This window comes from Jaculus jaculus, chromosome 12 (genome assembly GCF_020740685.1).
Source record: "Jaculus jaculus isolate mJacJac1 chromosome 12, mJacJac1.mat.Y.cur, whole genome shotgun sequence".
NCBI lineage: Eukaryota > Metazoa > Chordata > Mammalia > Rodentia > Dipodidae > Jaculus > Jaculus jaculus.
In genome coordinates this window covers 99,808,593-99,828,632 of record NC_059113.1, presented here as the reverse complement: position 1 = coordinate 99,828,632, position 20,040 = coordinate 99,808,593, and the positions used below count along the sequence as shown (strand labels likewise).

Genomic DNA, 20,040 nt, shown 5'->3' with positions numbered 1-20,040 from the left:
AAAAACAAAACAAAACAAAACAACAACAAAAAAAAAGATAAAACTATAATTATTTTGTAAGCAAGCACCTTTAACTGCTTACTCATCTCCCTAACTATAATTATTTAGGAAGAACCTGTGCCTAATAGAACCTATTTGGTGGCATTACTTTACCTGCATCTTGTTCCAACCCAGAGCTCAGGAGGACGGTGGAAATCTAGGCATCTCAGAGGTTAGGTAGTCACAAAAGGAACCAGTTGCTATGGATGTGGCTGATACATGAGAAGGTCTTCAGCAGCTTCAGTGGCTGAGGGGATGCAGGTCACAACTGGATGGATCGCACTCCTCACGCACCCGCAGGGCATGGCAGCTCCACAGGTTGCGAGGTGTGTGTGGCCCCGCGGAACTCGGGCATGGCTACTGTGAGTAAACGGCTGAAGACAATGTGGCAGCATTTATTCACAGTTATGACATACACTCCCAGGTAGAGATCATACAGAAAGTGATGAAGATGGAGTAACAGCCTTTGTAAGTCTCAAACTGAACCCAGATGCCCATCAGCAATAGAGCGGCTAAACAAATGGTCCCGTACTGTTACAATGAAACACGCTTTGCAACAATTAAAGAGAACATAGTACAGCTATAGGAACTACCTGAACAACGTACAGATTAAAACACTGCTGTGTTGAGCAAACGTGACAGGCATACCAGATAACGTATCATATTGTACCATTCACATAAAGTTCAAAAGAAAGGAAAAAACTAAACAAATAATGCTTGGGGATGAAAGCTCACGATAAACCATAAAAGACGGTAAGAGAATGATTATCACGAAGGTTAAAGTCATGGTAACCCTGAGGCAGGAGAATCATGTTTAGGAAGGAGCTTCTGGAGTGTTGGCAATGTTCAGCACTTCTTGGCCTGGCCTGCTTGGTTGCTACAGGGTGGTTTCTTTGACAATTACTCATAATATACACAGACACTCAAAGCACATCTCACAAAAAATGCCTGAAAGCAACTCAGATACAACAGGTGACATTTTTAGAAAGGAAACTTCGTCTGGGAATTTAGCTTAAACAATCTTTGACGGGAGAAACCACAAACATATAAATCATGAAATGCTGATGAGTTTCTCATCCAAGTTCACCTTCAAGAGTAGAGGCTCTGAACTCTATGCAAACATCCCTTTGTCATAGTATTCAGATCTTTATCACAGATAGATGAGTCAGGAAAAGAACTCTTAGCTGAAACTTTAGATCTTTTTGGATATTATTTTTGTTGTTTTTGAGGTAGGGTTTAGATCTAGCCCAGATGGACCTGGAATTCACTATGGAGTCTCAGGGTGGCCTCGAACTCACAGCAATCTACCTACCTCTGCCTCCCGAGTGCTGGGATTAAAAGCATGTGGGCACCATGCCCGGCTCGTTTTGGAATTTTAAATAGCCAATTTCTCCTCTGGAGTAAAAACGACGGTGAGCAAGTTGGAAACATAGGGATTTTCTGGTTGCCTGGCACAGCCCTTCCCTTCTGCTGACAGGCTGGGTGCGAAGGTGGAAGGATCTTACTCAGTAGACTTGGAGCAGCTGCCACTTCCTCAGTAGGAGGCTGAGGGCTCTCTCCTGTTCCGTAGCACGCTCCCGTTCCGAAGCACGCTCCCCTGTTCCGAGCATTCAGGTTCTAAGGCAGAGGCACGCAGTGGAAGCAGATGAGGCCTCTGAAAACCGGGTGCATGTTTTTCTGGAGGTGTCTGCTGGGTCCAGAGCTCTGTTTGCACTCACAGCCCACAAACTACTTAGCGCTCTTGGAGTCACCCCTCCCCCCACTCTGCATGTTTCACTCCTCTTTTTATGCTGTCAGGAACAAAGGTAAAATCACAAAAGATTTCTTTCTATGTGGTGTTATTGCTTGTTAATCTGATTCCCTGGGAATCTTACCTAGAAATACACAGCAAGTGGATGGCTTAAGGAATGATGGTCAAATCCATGGTAATTAAGGCAGGATATTGAACCTGACTCTTGGAATGTTAGGTGAAGAAATACCATGTTTGAGTTATCTTTGTTTTGTAGCATTCTTCTTTTCTCCTCTATTCACCTTTTCTGCAGGCCCTCCCTCCCCCACTATTCATTATGTAGTCTCAGGCTGGCCTCGAACTGAACTACCTCAACCTCCCAAGTGATGGCCTCAAACTCATGGCGATCCTCCTACCTCTGCCTCCCCAGTGCTGGGATCAAAGGCATGCACCACCACTCCCACCTTCTGCAGTTAAAAAAAAATATTTTTATTTGTTTATTTGAGAGTGACAGAGACAAAGAGGCAGTTAACAGAGAGAATGGGCATGCCAGGGCCTCCAGCCACTGCACATGAACTCCAGACACGTGCGCCTCTTTGTGCATCTGGCTAACGTGAGTCCTGGGGAATCGAGGCTTGAACCCGAGTCCTTAGGCTTCACAGGCAAGCACTTAACCATTAAGCCATCTCTCCAGCCCTTCTGCAGTCTTTTAGTAACAATGAATCCTTGGATTTACCCAGTTAGAAGTTTCTTTGGTCTATTGTTTGCACATGGTGTTGACAGGAGAGGCAGAAACCCTTAGCGTACCCTGTAATGTACTAGGTCCAATGCCCACTGCCCAGGGTGGAAAGACTGGAGGTACTTTTGATATCCATCGCTGCTGCTTCTGGAGTGGGTGGGGGGTGCTAGGCTCCCGTGTGTCAGAACCGGGCACATGGGCTTTCATCTTTGCTTTCATCCTCACAGTGCTAGGCAGGACAGGTTGAAGACAGATTTCTAAGGATTCTGGTCCTTTCATCTGGAAATTTCTTCTTAGAGAGCTACACTTTAAATTTCATCCATTTTTTTTTTACTTGAATTCACTCCCCCAGAATAGCAGATGTACGGTGAATGATAGCAATATTTATCTCACAGACTATGAAAAACAAAAACTGCAGCAAAAAGCCAGCAAAGAAGCCGGGCGTGGTAGCGCACGCCTTTAATCCCAGCACTCAGGAGGCAGAGGTAGGAGGATCGCCATGAGTTCGAGGCCAACCTGAGACTACATGGTGACTTCCAGGTCAGCCGGAGCTAGAGTGAGACCCTACCTCGAAATCCTAAAAACAAACGAAAACAAAACAAAACAAAACCCGGAGTTTTTTTTTTTTTTGCAAACTTGAAACGCTGGCCAAAGGACCAAACTATAAAGCAGGAAAGAAAGATTCCTACAAGTGAGGCACGACTCCACTCTCCTTGAAAAAGTCCCCAGATTCCTTTATAATATCCCATAGGAAGGCTCCCTTTCTACCCTCCTTTCCGCAATTCACCTCCTTTTGTACCTAAATCTTTTTTTTTTTTTTTCTTTTTTAAAAAGTCAAGTCGCAACCCTTTTACTTGCATAGCCCGGGGGAGGGAAGAGATGCAGCAGCGCTCTCATCTTTTACCAGGCGCTGCAATTTACAAAGCGCAAGCACTTTCACCGTCAGTCACCTCTGAGCTGCACGGGTGCCAGGCACACTCATCCATCCATCCATCCATCCATCCAACATTCGCTCGGCCCGAGCTCACGATACCCGGCGCCAGGTCTCACCCCACGCCACGGGGCAGGGTGGGGCGCCCACTCCCCGGAGCAGGTGCAGCGATCGCGCTGGAGGTCAGCTTCGCTCGCTCGTCCTCGCCGGAGGGCGTGCTCGGGGTCAGCCGGCTGCCCCCGGCGCGGCGCGCTCGCTCCGCCTGGCGCGCGCGGGAGCCCGGCCACGCGGCCCGCGGAGGGGGGTGGAGGCGCCCGGGGCCTCCCCGCAGGCTTCCCCGACAGGCGCTCGCCGCCGGGGTCCGGGAGGAAACGCGCTCGGCGGCCGGCCCTCGCCGCCGCCGCCGCCGCCCTGCGGGGTCACGGGTAAGATCGGGCGGCAGCTTAGGCACGGCTGGGCTCCGCCCCTTCCTCTCTTCACTTCTGACGCGGCCGTCGAGGAGGCGGCGGCGGCGGCGGCGGCGGCGGCGACGGCAGCGGCGGCGGCGACTCCCGCGGCCCGAGGCGCACCCACCCGCTCGCGGATCCCCGACTTCCTGTTCCCCGCCCACGTCATCAGCGCGCGCCCGAGTCGCTCAGGGCGGGGCGGCTGGAGCGGGGAGGGGAGGGCGGAAAAAAAAAAAAGTCCGGCGCAGAAAAGGCTCCCGGCGGAGGGAGGTGGAGAGCGGTTGCTAGGCGACTTGCGTCATCACCAGGCGCCGCTCTCCTCCCGCCCCTCTCCTCTCCTCTCCTCTCCTCTCTCCTCCTCTCTCTCTCGCTCGCTCGCTCGCTCTCTCGCTCTCTCTCTCTGGAGTGAGGCGAGAGCCCCGCACGGAGCGAGGCAGACAGCGAGCTGAGCTGCGGGCGCTGCCGCCACCACCGCCGGCCAGAGAGTGAGCGCCGACAGCGAGCCTCCGAGAGAGCCGGCCCCCGTGCACCGGCCGCCGCCGAGACCTCCGCCCCGCACGGGGCCAGCGGGAGCCGCGGCCGTCCTCCTCGTCCTCTTCCCCTCGCCACCTTCCCGGCCGGCGGCGGCGGCGGCGGCGGCTGCACACGCCGGAGCCCGAGCCCGAGCCCGAGCCCGAGCCCGAGCCGGCGGCCGGAGGGGGGGGGGCGCCGGCCGGGCAGGGAGGCGGCGACCGCGGACCGGGACCGGGAGCTGCTCCGCCGTGAGAGGAAGCTCAGGAGGGACTGGGATTTACAGCTCGCCGCGGGGCGTGGGACGGAGGACCCCCCCTTCCCCAAAACAAGGGGTTAAGGGAGAGGAGGACGAGGAGGAGGAGGAAGAAGAAGAAGGGGGGGGGGTCCCAGCCGCAGCGACACATGCGGGAGCCGGGAGCGGGGGCGGCGCCGAGCGGAGCCGGCCGGGTCCCCAGCCTCACCTCTGCCTCGTCTACCCATCCGGGGCCGTAGCATCTCGTCCCCGAGTGTATGAGCCGGAGCCCCAAACCCAGGAGCCACCCCCCGCCCGGGGGGGCGGGGACCCCGATGTGAAGCGGCGGCTGGGACGGCGTGGAGAGCGGGACCGGCGCCGCCGTCTTCTTCCTTACCTTCCACCGCACCCCGCCCCACGCCGGGTGCGGGGGGGTCTTCTCCCTTGGCCACACGCCGGCCCCCCCCCCCCCGGCTCATCGGCAGGACCCCGGGAGTTCCTAGAGCCCCCTCCCCCCGCCCCAGCCCTTCAGGGCGGCGGGGCCGGGGGGGACACCCGGGAGGGGGCCCGGGCCGCCGCCTCCACCCGGAGGGAACTTGAACTTTACCCGAAGAGACTCGGGAGCTTCCCACGACGTGACCGTCCCAGGGACAAGTGGCCCAGGACGGGCCGGAGCCGCAGCGTGAAGAGACCCAGGAAGAGGAAAAGAGGTGAGCGGGGCCGCGGCCGCCTCCTCTCCCTCTGCTTCCCTCCCTCGCTCCCTCCCCCTAGCCCGGGCGGCGCGGAAGAGACCCGGGTGGCTGCCTGGTGGAGCGACGCGAGCACCGCTTCTCTGCGCCGCGCGGAGCCTCCCGCGGCGGCCGCCTCGGTGCCCGGGAGGAAGGGAACCCGCCCGCATCGCCCGCGCCGCGGCCCGGCTCTCCGCGTGAGTGGCCCCGGGGAGAGGAGGGCGTGCAGGGGTGCGGTGGGGTGCGGTGGCGGTGGGAGCCGGCCGGGGCTTGGCTCTGGAGTTTGGCTGGTGTTTGCCAGCGGGAAGGCTGGGAGTGGAGGAGGTGAGGAGGTGTGGGTCCCTTTCCTTACTGATGGGAGAGCAGTGAGGTAGGTAGCTCTGTGATCTGCTGCCTTTTCTTAGGCTCGCACGAGCAAGGTTTTCTTGGAGGAGTTCCCCGTCTTGTTTCCAGAATGGACACTTGCACCTTTCTGGTCACTAATTGGCAAAGGGAAATTAAGGAAGCCACAGCCTGTGTGCGCACAAAGGACAGCTCTGTGCTCACCTTTTTCCTGGTACTCGGGCTGGGCTCCAGCACTGTAGTTTTTGTTTCTGGGGAACTCTCATGTGGATTCCCACGTGGGAGCCACTCCTGTCAGTCCTCGCAAGTAAAATTTTCTTTTTCTTGCCTTTCTCCCTTCTCCCTTCTTCATTCCCCAATTTTCTTTGAGAGGGAGGCAGTTTTCATTTTAGTACAGACAGTTTTTTTCCCCTTCTCACATTCTGGGTGTAAGGAGGACACTTCACAGACTTCAGTTGCCTAGGAAATTCTGAGTTCTTAGGATTCACAAGTTACTGGGGACATCGTAGGGGAGGGGACACATTGCATTACGATTTTACAAAAGTTGCTACACTTTCTTCTTGTTGCCTTTTTCTAAAGAAGTAACATGACAGCACTCTTACTTGGGACAATTGCACCATGTTTTTAAAAACAGTTGGGTTATCTTCTCTAACAACTCAGGAGATATTACTCATTTAATTCATTCAAGGATACTTTTTCCTTCTATTATTTTACGTTTGAAGTCTGTAAAATCTTGGACTTGTGCTTCAGGTATCTTCACAGTTTCAAAATAGAGGAGCATAAAGGTAATGTTGCTTATATTTTAGGGTTAAATTAAATACATTAAAGGTTAAGCAATGAGGCATAGGTAGTACTAAGATTGAGGATTCTGGTTCACCCAGATAACCCAAACGTGGCTGCTCTCTGTCTCTGCTATGCTGAGGAGAGACGGTATGTAGGAATGAACAGAAACCTGACGCAGTCTCTTTGCTCAGTTATCCTAATTTCTCCACTCAGGGTCATGATTAACTTTGTTTAAAAAACTTTTTTTTTTGTTTTTTTTTTTGTTTTTTAGATTAACAGTGTTTGAATGCTATGCTTTGGCTCTTTTAAAAGTTGTGAGTACTGCAAGTTTGTTCGTCTCTGTATTATGTAACAGTTCACTATCTTAAACCTGCCTCCTTAAAGTTCTAAGACACAGTTTTGAAGAATGCTAATACAATCCCAAGTTTATCTTTTCCTGCTCTGGCTGGTCCTGGCTGCTCTTCTTCACTGCCTCCTTCCCCAGCTTATCACAGCGCACTTGTTTCCAGTTCCTTGACCACTTTGCCCTCCTCTGGGTCAGCACCACTTGTTTCATTTTTCATCAGATGCTTTGTTCTTATGTAATTCTATTTATTATAAGTGGCAACTGACATGAAAAAATTAAGTAGTGGATTTACGTTTAGATTCAGAATAAAACAATGCTTTGGGACCGGTTCCCTCCTTTTGTAACCTTGAACAAGTCATGTATTCCATTTTGCAGAAAGATGATGAACAGTCTAGTCTGGCTGAGGTTGTTTCTTGAGGAGGGAGGACAGACCAAGAAACTGTAGTTTTAGTATACACATGTGCCTGGTCAATGTTGCTTACTACCTTTAGGATCTGCTTTGACTGTAAATTGGTCTAAAATCATGGCAGTGTTTCACTGAATCTTTAGGTAGAGATGACAAAATATTTGGTGTTTTCTCTCTTGGAGGTGCTTTTACTTATGGTTGGTAGAGGCAGTCCAGTACGAATTGCACAAACACTGTAGGAAAGGGGGAATGAACTAGTGAATCTGTGATGCCCCGTGTTGGGTTTCTTACCGTTGTGAATGTGTTTGTACATTTTCATTTGGGGAAAAGTTGCTTTTTTATTTTATTATTTGAGAGAGAAAGAGGCACATGTGTGTGTGTGGGGGGGGGAGGGGGATTTGCACACCTGGGTCTTCAGCCATTGCAAACCAACTCCAGACGCATGTTCCACCTTGTGCATCTGGCTTACATGGGTACTGGGGAATTGAACCTGAGTCTCTCGTCTTTGCAGCCAAGTCTCTTAATCACTAAGCCATCTCTCTGGCCCAGGAAATGTTGCTTTTACACAGGACTAATTAGAGTATTGGAGCCAAATCTGAGAAAGCTGCTGTGAGGAAGAAAAGAGCATGTGGAGACAAATATTTAAGACTTGAAATGTGTTACCGGACAGGTGTAATTAGGTTGTTGGCTTGGTGGAAAAACCTATGGAGGGAGGTTGTTGGACAGGGTTAAGGTCAGTGTGTGTTTATATAGATATATGGTTAGTAGCCAAAGAAACATCAAGAAAACAGCGTTCCAGAGAGGGCAGTTTCCGGTGTATAGGGATAAATCACATTTTAAGACAAAGATACCTGGATTAGGATTTTTCTTTTTTAGGGAACTAACTTTTTTTGCACCATGGTCTTTGAGGGACTACACAGAGGGAGATGTGAAAAGGAAGTGCTTTGAGTATTGCAGTGGGCTGCTAGTGGTTTCTCGTTAACAAGAATTCAGAAAGGGGGCAGCAGACTTCATTTTGGACATTAAATTTTGTGTTAGGAGCTGGATACCCATGGAGTTTCAAGATGGCAAAATAGTTTGGAGGATATGCTGATAGTGTTGGTAGAGGTGGGAGTCATTTTCAGAGTATTTAAGGTTTCTGCAATTGCTGATGAGAGTGAAGAGCTGAAAAATGAGTGCTTTTGCTTGTGGGGGCCAGACCCACGTGAGCATCAGCAGCCAGCGGCAGAGTACAGCCGCGCCTGGTGGCCACTCTCCCCCTCCCTGAAAGACACGAAGTAGGTGACAGGTGCGGGTGGGGGATAGCTCCTCCGTAGAGCGTTTGACCGCCGAGGGAGGGGGCAGTTGCAGTTGAAAAGAGGAGCGGTTTTTAAAAGCGGCTGTGAACTTAGTCCTAGGGCATAGGATCTTGTGTTTTTGCAATACAGCTGCAGGTTTTTAATTTTTTTTAATAGAGTATTTGGTTCCTTGAGATTTACGTTCATAAAAGTATAAAATGTTGTGGTTTATAAGGAACTTATAAATGACAGAGCAAATTGCTTCCCCCAAATTCATATTTTTAGTTTGCTTTGCAAGACCAGAAGTTTGGTCTTACTACTATGAACTGGAGCTAAAAATAGCCGACGGGGAGGCTGTTTCCCTTGCTTGTAGCTGGTGTGCGTCTTTGTGTCCCATACAATGGAGGGGATATCCCTGTGTTTGGCACAGCAGTGCTGAAAATGCACTTTTAAAAATAACCATTTTATTAAAAAATAAACAACTCAACACTTTAAAATACTCAGACATCTTTATGGCCAGTATTAATGTTGGTATTGACAAAGATTAAGTCTGTAATGATTACGTATGTAAAGCTACATACTTGAACTCTTTTTGCCTTCCTTAGTTTGAATTTGGAACCTTCCTAGCTAGAGTTTCTTTGGTTTTTAAAGAGAGTGTTCCATTTGCAGAAGTCACTTGGAATCGATACTTTTCAGTAGGGAGGTGAGTTTAAAGGACTCTGTTGTGAGTACAGGGACTGGAGTACTTGCTGTCTGGAGGGCCTTCTCTACTTACCACAGCATTTCTTATGCAGGCCGAAGACATGTTAGATGGATTTAAGGACTTAGCCCTTTAGCATAAGCATGATTTACTAATCTGTTAGGAAAGGGTGGGCTTCAGTGATAGGGGAATTGTGACTTCCATGTCCCTTGCCTTGGCACTGGGATTGACATGCCTTGAGAGGACTTGCTGCTGTTGTGTCTTAGCGCCACGTGACCCGAGGCGTTGTGTAGATAACTGCACCTCACTTCCTTGTGCTTTGAAGACTGTGCTTGGAGAAGACTGTGGGACCTCCTACTGCTTATTGGGTGAGCAGACTTAGTTTTTTTGGTAAAGACTAGTTAATATTTTAGATTTTGTGGGCCTCATGTCTTATCACAACTTTTCAGCTCTGTTCTGGTCATGTGGAAGTAGCCACAGATAATGTGGAAGTGAACTTGATGGTGCTCCACTGAAATCACATGCTTAGGAGCAAGAAGTTGATGGCTGTGTCCTGTTGGCTGTACTTTACAGGCTGTGGTGTAGAGGACCACCCAGCATGGCTGTTTCAGGTTGACTTTCTTCCAAATGAGATGTGCTCGTCACCTGGGCTGTGCAAAGCAAAGACGACTGTGCGGAACACTTCTGCCTGCATAGTGATGAGCACTGAGGACTGAGGCCCAGGGCCGACGATGTGGCTGAAAAGCAGAGACCATCTGTAACCGGTGGACAGTGGCACACTGACTTGTTTTAGGGAAACACTAGCTCTGAAGAAGCTTACTTTGGAAAGATACTGAAAAAACAAAAGTAAACCATTTGCTTTGAATGTTAAATTAAGATTATTTAAGTTTTAAATAAGACAAAACTATTGTCAAATTATAAGAATAACAAAGCTTAATGCATTTGCCTCTTACAGATTTTAATCTTCCAATGATTAATTCAGTGTATGGAATTATTGTACCCAAATTATTATTACTATTATTTTTTTTTTGGTTTTTCGAGGTAGGGTCTTGCTCTAGTTCAGGCTGACCTGGAATTCACTATGTAGTCTAGTGGTGGCATTGAATTTATGGTGACCAAATTATTTATTTTAATTTTTAAAACATTTTTATTTATTTGAGAGAGAAAGAGGCAGTAAAGAGAATGGGAGTGTTAGGGCCTCCAGCTGCTGCAAACGAACTCTAGATCCATGTATCTCCTTGTGCATCTGGTTACACGGGTCTTGGGGAATTGAACCTGAGTTCTTAGGCTTTGCTGGCAAGCACCTTAACTGCTAAGCCATGAGGAACATGATTTAAAGTACATTCATACGTGAAAAAAAAAAAAACAAAACAGGGCTGGAGCGATGGCTCAGCAGTTAAGGTACTTGCTTGCAAAGCCTAAGGACTCATGTTCAACTTTCCAGGTCCCATGTAAGCCAGACACACAGCGGTGCAAACCCACAAGGGGACACACGTGTCTGGAGTTCTATTTCAGTGACTGGAGACCCCTGGTATGCCAATTCCCTCTCACTCATTCTCTCCCTCTCTGTCTCTGTCACTCTCACATTTTTTTTTTTTAAAGGCAGTCTGTTGAGCTTGCCTCAAAAAAATTGTAGTTTAAACAGCTCTGTTATCCCCTTAAGAGTAAATGTTCCTTAAATGTATTGCCTAGAAAGGACATTTCGCCTTGCAGCTTTTACATTACAGCTAATGTATTGTTTCATAAGTCAACACTTAACTGTATTAGGTGATGATATATTTACCCTAGTGTTAGGAATCCTAGGATGCCCTGATGTGCAGTGGAGGAGAGAGACGATTCTTGCTACACTGCTCCCTTTTTAGTTAGTTTCAAAGCTGTGCTTAATTAATGTGAAGTATGGTCATTTCTATATCTTATGAGCCCTACAGATACAGAAATCCGCAGTCCCTCATTACGTGAAGTAGTATTTACATAAAGCCTGTTCACATCTTCCTGTATGCTTTAAGTCCTCTCATCTCTGGGTTACTTATACTACCCAATGCAACACAGGTGACAACATGAAGGAAGTTCTTATGCTGTATTAATTAGGGAAGAACAAAGAGAAAAAAAGTATGGTATTCAGTTCTGTACATTTATTTTCTGGATATTTTCAGTCTGTGGCTGGCTAAATCTGCAGATGTTGAACTCACAGGTATAAGTGTGCATTTACTTTTTTTTTTTCTTTTTATATATTTTATTTATTTGAGAGAGAGAGAAAAAGAATGGGGTATGCCAGAGTCTTTAGCCACCTCAAATGAACTACAGATGCATGTGCCACCATGTGCATCTGGCTTACATGAGTACTGAGGAATTGAACCTGGGTCCTTAGGATTTGCAGGTAAGAACCTTAACTGCTAAGCCATCTCTCCAGCCCCTCCACTTTCTTTTTATATGTGTAGTTAGTAATTCAATTTCTCTTTTATGAAACAAGTACACATAATATAATAACCTGTAAAAGATAACTTTTACGGGTTATTATAAAGTGCCTTTTCATTTGGAAGGGATTGTTACCTTGTCCTGTTTTATCTTCTTTCTTTGTATGTGTGTATTTTTTTTTTAAATTATTTATGAGAGAGGAAGAGGCAGAAAGAAAAGGGGCCCAGGCAGAGGGAGAGAGAATGGTCACACCAGGGCCTCCAGCCACTGCAAACTGCAGATGCATGCACCATCTTGTGCATCTGGCTTTATGTGAGTACTGGGGAATTGAACCTGGGTCCTTAAGGCTTTGCATCTCTCCAGCCCTTGGTTTGCTTTTTGAGAAAAGGTCTCCATGTAGCCAATGCCGTCTGTGAGTTTGAGCTACTCCCTCCTCAGCGTGGGGTTATAGGCGTACCCCCACTCTTGGCTTTACCCTGCTCCTTTAAAAATCTTCCTTTTACGTTTTTGTTTAAATGGGGTTATAGGCGTACCCCCACTCCTGGCCTTGCCATGCTTCTTTAAAAGTCTCCCATTTACGTTTTTAAGAATTGCTTATTTGCGTTTGTGTGCATGTGTGTTTGTGTGCACTAGGGTCTCTTGCTGCAGCAATCAAATGCCTGTCTGGTGTTATGTGGGTGGCTGGGGAATTGAGCTTGGGCCAGCAGGCTTTGCAAGTAAGCACCTTTAACTGCTGAGCCATCTCCCCAGGCCTGAAATTTTATCTTCTCAAATAATTTTATCAAAGTATTGGTGACAAAGTTAAGATAGAGGTGTTCGTCTCGTGTCTGCAAATATTCTAGATCAAAATATTTTACTTTGGCCTCAGTTTTAGTAGACCAGGGAAAAGGAAGATCTATGAGGTTTTTCCTTTTTTTTTTTTGGTGGTGGTTGCTGAATTATCATTACAAATAGATGAATAATGAGTAAAGTTGCTTTCACCCGAGCTGTTGATATTACATCTTTATAGTGAGGCAGACTTTTTCCTCTTAACATGAACCAGTCTGCTTATGCTTTGATATATGTTTGGATTTTTTGCTGTTAACTACGCCTGCATGAATGTGAGAGTGTGGGCACACCTGTACCATTGCATGTGTGGGGACAACTTCAGGTGTCAGTCCTTGCCTTCCCCCTTGTTAGAGGCAGGGCCTCCTCCTGTTCACTGCTGCCTCGTTGGCCCACAAGCTTCAGCAGGATTCTTCCATCTCCTCTTCCCTTCTCGCTCTAGACACACGGGCATTAAGGACATTTGTACCACAGTGTCCAGTTTATGTGGGGCTTCTGGGATCCAAGCTTAGGTGCTCATGCCCTAGCTTGATTTGTTTTTTTCTGATAATAATGTCATTGATATTTTCTCATGATACTTTTCATAGACTATTTAATTTAAATGGAGTGTATTTCCTAAAATCTTGTGACATTTCCTGAACACGTTGTCACATACCTTTCTTCTAGTAACTATATGTTTGCACACAAATATACCCAACGTTTGTCCTATAACAGAATTGTGAAGTAGTTGAGAACATTTGCACCCAGTTCTTGCATTTTAGAATGACAAACTGGTTTTAAGACTTTTCTGAAATGTTCTTTTAAGTGTTGGCTAATATTTCTCTAAAACAGTAAATTAGTACAAGAACATATGTAAACCAGTATTTGTGGTGGATTTTCTTGCCATGCAATTGAACAAGAAAAACAGAAACGGACAAGACATCTTATTGCTGGTTATCATTTGTTCTTTTTTTTTTTTTTAATCAGGCCTAAAGGACAGCTAATGGGTCAGGCAGAGGCTATGCAATTTTTGTCGCTGCCTCTGGGCCGCCTCTGCCCTTCCTTTCCTGCTGAAGAATAGCCACTGGACGAGTGGGTGGCTTTTGGCACCTGGCATGCTGTGTTAGAGGCTTTTTTTTGACTGAAGTTTTGGAGTTTAGTAAATCTTTAGAAGGTAGTGCAGAATAGTTTTTTCTTATTTTAGTATTTTTGTGCTACTGGGGTTTGAACCCTTGGTGCTTTACCACTGGGCTACATTCCCAAGCCAGCGAAAGTAATTTTAGTGTTTTATTTATTTTTTTGTTTTTCGAGGTAGGGTCTCACTCTAGCTCAGGCTGACCTGGAATGTACTCTCAGGGTGGCCTCCAACTGATGATCCTCCTACCTCTGCCTCCCAAGTGCTGTACATTTTTTTTTTTTTTTTTTGGCCTTTTAATTCTTCAGCACTTTTTTTTTTTTTTTTTTTTTTGAAGACAGGATCTTGTTATGTGGCTCAGGCTAGACTTGAACTCATCAGACAGTCCCTTCTACCTCACTCAGCCTCCCAAGTGGTGGGAGTGCCAGGACTCTAGCTTGTATATTTTATCCACTTCCCAATAATAACAGTGCCATAAGTGAAGTTGAAAGGAAGGTTTTAAAAATATGTATTTATTTGAGAGAATCTGAATATAAATATGAATGACTGGGAATGGGTGAGCCAAGGCCTCCTGCCGCTGAAAATGAATTCCAGATACATGTACCACTTCATGCGTTTGGCTTTATGTGGTGCTGGCGAATCCAACCCAAGATGACAGGCTTTGCAAGCAAGTACCTTTAACTGCTGAGCTAGCTCCCCAGTCAAAGGCAGGTTTTATTTTAGGGGAACCTAAGGAGTGATAACTTTGCATGGTGTTCTCTAGGTCTGAGAAGTTGTTTTTACCAAAAGTAGTAATTTATAACTATCCAATGTTGTGTCTTTGTACATAAGAAAGATTGATTTCAATATGACTGGACTTTGAACTCATTTATGAATACTTCTTTAGGGACCAGAAAGGATGTTTTATTTTTCTTAAGTAATTAGTGACTTTCTGATAGTGACAGTAGTTTGAATTATCAGTTTGGAAGTGTCAGAATGTAATTCAGTTATCTCTTTTAATTTTCTGCCTCTTTAACCTTTGGAAATAAATAAAAGCTTAAAACAGGGGCTGGTGAGGTGACTCAGTAGTTAACAGTACTTGCTTGCAAAGCTTCCTGGTCTGGATTCGATTCTCTGCTTCCCATGTAAAGCCATATACATAAAGTGGTACATGCAACTGGAATTCATTTTCAGTGATGAGAGAGAGGCCCTGCTATGCTCTTTCTATACTCTTTCTCCATAGGCAAAATAAAAGATTGAGACATTACAATAAATAAAACATTAAAAAAGATTGAGACATATTTCTTAGCCCTGATTATCTTATTTTTTACCTTTATTCTCTGATTTTTCCTCTTTTATAAATTTATTAATTTAATTTAATTAATTTATTTGAGATGGGGAGAAGGGGAGAGAGAGAGAGAATGGGCATGCCAGGGCCTCTAGCCACTGCAAACAAACTCCAGACACGTGCACTACCATGTGCATCTGGCTCATGTGGGACCTGGAGAATTGAACCGGGGACCTTAGGCTTCCCAGGCCTTAAACACTAACCCATCTTTCCAGCCTTGATTTTTCCTCTTGAAAATATTATTTAAATAAATAAATAAATATATATGTATATATATTTTTTAGAAATAGGTTGCACATATAAATCCCCCCTATCCCACCCCAATTCAGCAGAGGGTCTTTGGTGGGGTCATTGGTATTCATTGTGGGGACCAAGAGGCTTCAGTCAGTCTGCAGGGATGGGAGTGACATGGTGTCTCAGGCTATTTCCATCCACCCTGAGGCTCTTAAGATCTTTCTGCCCTCTCTTCTGTGATGCTCCCAGCGCCTTGGCTGACAAGATAGGAGTCTGATTTAGTCTTGCTTTCTCTGTAGACTCTGGATCTTTATGAGGTTTGAGTCACCAGTGTCTGGTAATTTCTCCTTTTTTTTTTTTTTTTTTTTTTTTGGTAATATTTGCAAACACAGAAAGAGCGGGAGACAGAGAATGGGTGCATCAGGGCTTCCTGCTGCAGCAAACAAACTCCAGATGCACACGCATTTTGGTGCATCTGTTATGTGGGTACTGAGGAATGGAACCGGGCTGTCAGGCATTGCACATGAGTGCCTCACTGCTGAGCCATGTCTCTAGCCCATTTTCCCCTTTGAGGGCCAGTTTTCTTTTATATTTTTGGTGTAAATGCAAAGTTAACTTGGTTTGTCTTCAAGTGGATCTTTGGTTAGATGGTTGATTTAATGAAAGATTAAAAATTGTCAGTATATTATACATTTTTCTTTGTTGATAGTAGTTAGAGTGATGTCTCTAGGGATCTTTCTGTTTCAGAGATTCTCAAGAAGGATTCTATAGTTATGAATGGATTACTGAATAGATGGGGAAGGATTCTGTAGTTATGAATGGATGGGGAGCAAGAGCATGTATTTGGTTTCTTCTTAATTTTTATTTTATTTACTTGTGTTTATTTGGGGGAGGGGGAGAGGAACATAGAGTGGGAGAATGGGCACGCCAGGGCCTCTAGCCACCGCCAACTATAGACGTATGCATCCTCTTGTTCATCTGACTTAACCTGCGTACTGGGGAATCGAACCTGGATTCTTAGGCTTTGCAGGCAAATGCCTTTACTGCTAAGCCATCTCTCTAGCCCTGGTTTCTTCTTGTTGACTGTGTGTATGTGCTATTAGAAGGTTGTATCTTGTCATCCGTTTCTTTTGTGTGATTGGTTGTCTCTTCATTGTGAAATTGGTAATAAAAATCTCAAGAATACATTTAGGGAGCAGGGGACACTTTCCTATTGAATATTTAACAGCAAATTTTCTTTAGAGACAAGAATTTGACTTTAGGTTTGTAAGTTTGGAGTGGGAAACAAAAAACTTTAAATTTGTTGTCAAAGCCATCTAATAGGAGAGGAGAGGTGGCATGTGCAGAGGGGAGAGAGGGCACAGGAGCAAGGGACCAGCGGCAGGGCGGAGTGGCCCAGCAGCTTGGAGGTCAGCCTTGTCGGAGTTCACACCGTTTCTTGCAGTTGTGGACTTGAGGTGTTACCACGTGTTATCCCCTGTCTTTGAAATGTTGATGAGATGGTTGATTTTGTTCATGACTTTTCAGCATCTACATTCTTTCATGCACTGAACTCCCGGTTGTCTGCAGTCAGTGGGTCTGAGAAGTGAGGGGACTGGAGGGCTTTTGACTTCAGTGCATTTCCTTGTTAGCCATATTTCCCTGTCTCTGCAGAGGGTCGCTCGGATTTCTGCATGTGGCAGGCCCTGGAGTTGGTCGTTCCCAGTTCCGTCTCTAATGCTTTGTGGTTTGGGGCAAGTTATTTCTTCTCTGTGAGCTATAAACTGCACAATGACAGTACCTAGCTCCCTCGTGGGGGACTGATACTTAAGGGGGCTCAGGAAGACGATGCCTGTAAGCCTTTAGTGCAGCGTCTGCAGTACTAAATGGTGTGTTGTTACCGTTACTTCTGTGAGCTTGCTGTGTATTTGAAAACTCACGGAGTTTGTGCTCTTTGCTGTTGGATGCACTGCTAGTTTGAATGCTGCCTTTATGAGGCAGAAGATACTTGTGGAACACCCACCGTGCCAGGCACCGATCTAAGTGACCGCAACAAAAGTACCTGCCTGCTTGAAACTGACCTTACGATTCGAGGAGGCAGCAGATGCGTCATGAAGCTAAGTAGGAGTGGTAGGTGTTGAGGCGACTGCTACCAGCCCTTCCTGCCGCCTTCGGTGCCTGGTGGTGGGAGCGCCTCCACACGCACACAGGCGGCCTCGTGCAGCTGCGCCACCTTCCTGACAGAATGTCTGACGTGATGTGAAGACTCCAGCCCGCCTCTCTTCTGTCCTACTGTGCTCAGAAGTGCTACTCCTCCCGGAGGCTCTCCCTTTTCTCTTGTCTCTGCCGTTCTCGGGAGACAGAACATGACAACCCTCTTCTGACACGCATGTGTCCTTCTCCCACTTTGTATTCACTCCTTTTTAGGTGTCCATAGCTTGGTTAATTTCTTTTTTAAAATCGCTATCTTTAAAAAACTTGGTTAATTTCCTTCACAAAATGTATATTCTCTTTGGAGGAAACAATAAAAGATAGTGCCTGTCTCCCAGGGATGTGAAATTTTAAGGAGATAATGCATGAAAGAGTTCCTGCAGCCAAATCCTTCGTAAATGGCAGTTTCCCTTTCTTTGAACCACTCTGGTGGCTAAACTGGGCTGTCAGTGCTTAAAGAATGCTTGTTCATTTAGTCCAAGTTGAGTTTGGGAGATTTTTAAATTTCACTTCCACTTGTGTGGATAGTTTCTGTTTTTACTGTTAGATAAGATTCACAACACTACTTTTCAAGAATCACATGAAAAATTAGGGAACATATAACAGTCACTGTTAGGCAGGATTCTAATATAAGCGGTCATGCATATGTGTTGTGTGATCTTTACAAGTGGTTTAATACCTCGCTACATCACTTTCAGCTGTAAGGGGGAATGTCATTCCTGGATACTTTCTGGCTTGCATGAAATAATAAATGAGAAGCACAGAATAGTATATGGCACAAAGTGACAGTGTCCCCAAAGGACGTTGTACAGTTTGGAGCTGTTTCTGATGGTTACAGCTGAATGGTACCTACTGAGGAGATCTAGGTCAGGTATATTGAAGTGTAGGACAGCACCCAAAACAGAATTATATGCCCTGAAATACTAGCAATGCACGGGGTAGGAAACTCTGCTTGTGTTGAAGTGCTCTGTTTCTCATTTGGGTACTTTGCTTGTAGAACATATTTTGCCAGTTTCTTCTGTGCAAATGGTGATAGTTGATAAATATAAGCCATAAACATGCATAGACCCTATTTAGCACTCTCATTTTTAGAATAGATACTGAGGAAAGTTAAGAGATTTTATGACTTTTAAAAATATTTTATTATTTTTATTTTTTTATTTGAGAGATACAGAAATAGGCGGTGGTGGGGGAGAGAGAATATGAACGGGTGCTCTAGGGCCTCCAGCCACTGCAAACTCCAGATGTGTGAGCTACCTTGTGCATCTGGCTTACATGGGTCCTGGGGAATCGAACCTGGGTCCTTTGGCTTTGCAGGCACCTTAACCGCCAAGCCATCTCTGCAGCCCCTATGACTTTGATTTTTAAAGATTAAAGGACAGGTCCTTCAAAGGTATTCTAAAAGTGCTTTACTTTTTTTAGAAACTAGGAAAGGGTTCAAGTAGATGTGCCAATTTAATTTCAAATATTAGAGAGAAAGAAGGGTTTGTTGATTGGTTTGGGTATGCCAGTGCCTCTTGCTGCTGCAAACAAACTCTAGATTTAATGCACTCATCACTTTGGGCTTCTGGCTTTCTGTGGGTCCTGAGGAATGGAACCCTGGTCAGCAGGCTTTGCAGGCAAGCTCCTGTAACTGCTGAGTCATCTCACACCCCCTCCCCAATTTAATTTTTTAAAAAATATTTTATTCATTTATTTGAAAGATAGAGAGATAGGCAGATAGAGAGAAAGATGGGTGCACCAGGGCCTTTAGCCACTGCAAAAAATCTCCAGATGCATGTGCCACCTTGTGCATCTGGCTTTTCGATGCACAAATTGAACCTGGGTCCTCTGGCTTTGTAGGCAAGCACCTTATCTGCTACGCCATCTCTCCAGCCCCAATTTAATTTTTTTGTTTGTTTATTTATTTATGTATTTGAGAGCAACAGACAGAGAAATAGGCGGGGGGGGGGGGGGGAAGGGGGGAGGGACAGAGGCGCACGCCAGGGCCTCCAGCCACTGCAGACTCCAGACGCATGTGCCCCCTTGTGCATCTGGCTAACATGGGTCCTGGGGAATCAAGCCTTTACTGGGGTCCTTAGACTTTATAGGCAAGTGCTTAACTGCTAAGCCATCTCTCTGGCCCACAGTTTAATTTTCATTTTATTTTATTTTATTTTTTTAATTAATTAATTAATTAATTAATTAATTTATTTATTTATTTGAGAGCGACAGACACAGAGAGAAAGACAGATAGAGGGAGAGAGAGAGAATGGGCGCACCAGGGCTTCCAGCCTCTGCAAACGAACTCCAGACGTGTGCGCCCCCTTGTGCATCTGGCTAACATGGGACCTGGGGAACCGAGCCTCGAACCGGGGTCCTTAGGCTTCACAGGCAAGCGCTTAACCGCTAAGCCATCTCTCCAGCCCCACAGTTTAATTTTTTAATTGTCAAAGTATTTTATGTAAGTAGCTAGAGAATAGAGGGCGTGTAAAGTATGAGTGTCACAACATGTGTGTGTAAAGTCAAGTGCGCACTCAAGGAAAAAGCATGCACCAAGATTAATGTCATGCTCTGCTGGGAATATCATGTATCTGCTGTGATCTCTCACGTTTTGTTACTCGTCAAGTCAAGCCTTCTGTAACTTAGGAACTTGTTTTCCTATCATTCTCCTCTTTTTTTTTCTCATACTTTACAATTGAGTCTTACTATCCCTGTCCATTTCGTGAGCTTTTTCATTTCATT

General features: G+C 46.0%; 1 protein-coding gene across 3 annotated transcripts in view; it reads left to right on the top strand.

The window, feature by feature from the left end:
* Positions 1–5,218: 5,218 nt before the first annotated feature.
* The window catches only part of Fbxw7 (F-box and WD repeat domain containing 7), a 204,971-nt gene continuing 190,149 nt past the window's right edge, over positions 5,219–20,040 (top strand). For 2 of the 3 annotated variants that reach the window (XM_045131787.1, XR_006632966.1), the window contains exon 1: positions 5,219–5,339. The gene's annotated coding sequence lies outside the window, so the exon portion shown is untranslated. Of the gene's footprint in view, positions 5,340–5,496; positions 5,555–20,040 lie in introns of those variants that run through there. The other variant, XM_045131788.1, reaches the window with a different exon arrangement.